At 46.8% G+C, this 1,057-nt stretch overlaps 1 non-coding gene across 1 annotated transcript; it reads left to right on the forward strand.

The window, feature by feature from the left end:
• The first annotated feature begins 642 nt into the window (after positions 1-642).
• Positions 643-748, forward strand: LOC117129872. The gene has a single exon (XR_004453409.1). It is a non-coding gene; the product is annotated as a small nucleolar RNA R71 (small nucleolar RNA).
• Positions 749-1,057: the final 309 nt, after the last annotated feature.

Below are 1,057 nucleotides of genomic sequence, written 5' to 3' on the forward strand. Positions count from 1 at the left end.
CCGTCTGAATTACTTGGGTTTCAAGTTTTCTCACCTGAGTCCCTAAGGTCTCGATTTTGGTGTTCAGATTGTTGTAGGCGAGTCTATCTTACCGTTGAAATCCACGGTGATTTGTTGTTGTCCCAACAGTACTCGATCAAGCATCTCTTCGATCTTGCTTTCCTGAGTCTGGGGTGGTGGATTTTGGTAGTAAGAGTTCGAGTAGCTCTTGCTGTTGTTGAAGGGTTTTTGAAATTGTGAATTTTGGTTACTTCTTTGGCCATTTCCAAAGAAGTTTCTGTTTCCGCCCTGGTTTCCAATTTCTGAATCCGGTACCCCGTACTCGATGTAGTTCACATTTTCTTCTCCTTCCGTATCTGCTACTTCTCCTTCAGCTGAACAGACTTGCTTCCTAAGAAGCTCGTGCACCACATCTAACTTAGCTCTTACTTCGTCCATCTGTTCCTTCCCGATAGAGGCTACAGACTTCTTCCGTTCAGAGTCAGTGTTTTTGGTGCTGCTGCTGTTAGCAAGGTTTTCGATAAGTCTCACAGCTTCAACGGATTCCGAGTAGTGAAGTTTCCTTCACTCGCCGTATCAAGGGCCATTTGATACTGTAAGGCGAGACCTCGAAGAAAAGTGCTTAGCAGCTGCACTTCGTTAAATCCGTGGTGTGGACAGTCTCGCTGGAAGAACCTAAATCTAATCCACGCATCTTTGAAGGACTCTCCAGCCTTCTGCGAGAATGTGGAAATTTTGTTCCGAAGTTCTTCAGCGCGCGCCTCATCGAAGAAGTTTCGTAAGAAAGCATTCTTGATGTCGCTCCAGGATGTTAAAGATCCTGTGGGTTGCTGCCTAAGCCAGTGCATCGCTTCTCCATTCAGCGTGTATCTGAAGAGCTTGCACAGCAGGTAATCTTCGGGACTCCTTCCATCCGAATAGCAGCGATTAGATCCTCGAACCGTTCCAAATGGTCCATAGGATGCTCGTGCGGTAACCCAGAGTAGGGTATCTGCGACACGAGAGTGTAGTATTGAGGCTTCAGCTCGAAATTCTGCTTCTGGATCTCCGGAAGTCG

The sequence above is a fragment of the Brassica rapa genome, unplaced genomic scaffold (assembly GCF_000309985.2).
Source record: "Brassica rapa cultivar Chiifu-401-42 unplaced genomic scaffold, CAAS_Brap_v3.01 Scaffold0214, whole genome shotgun sequence".
NCBI classification, from domain to species: Eukaryota; Viridiplantae; Streptophyta; class Magnoliopsida; order Brassicales; family Brassicaceae; genus Brassica; species Brassica rapa.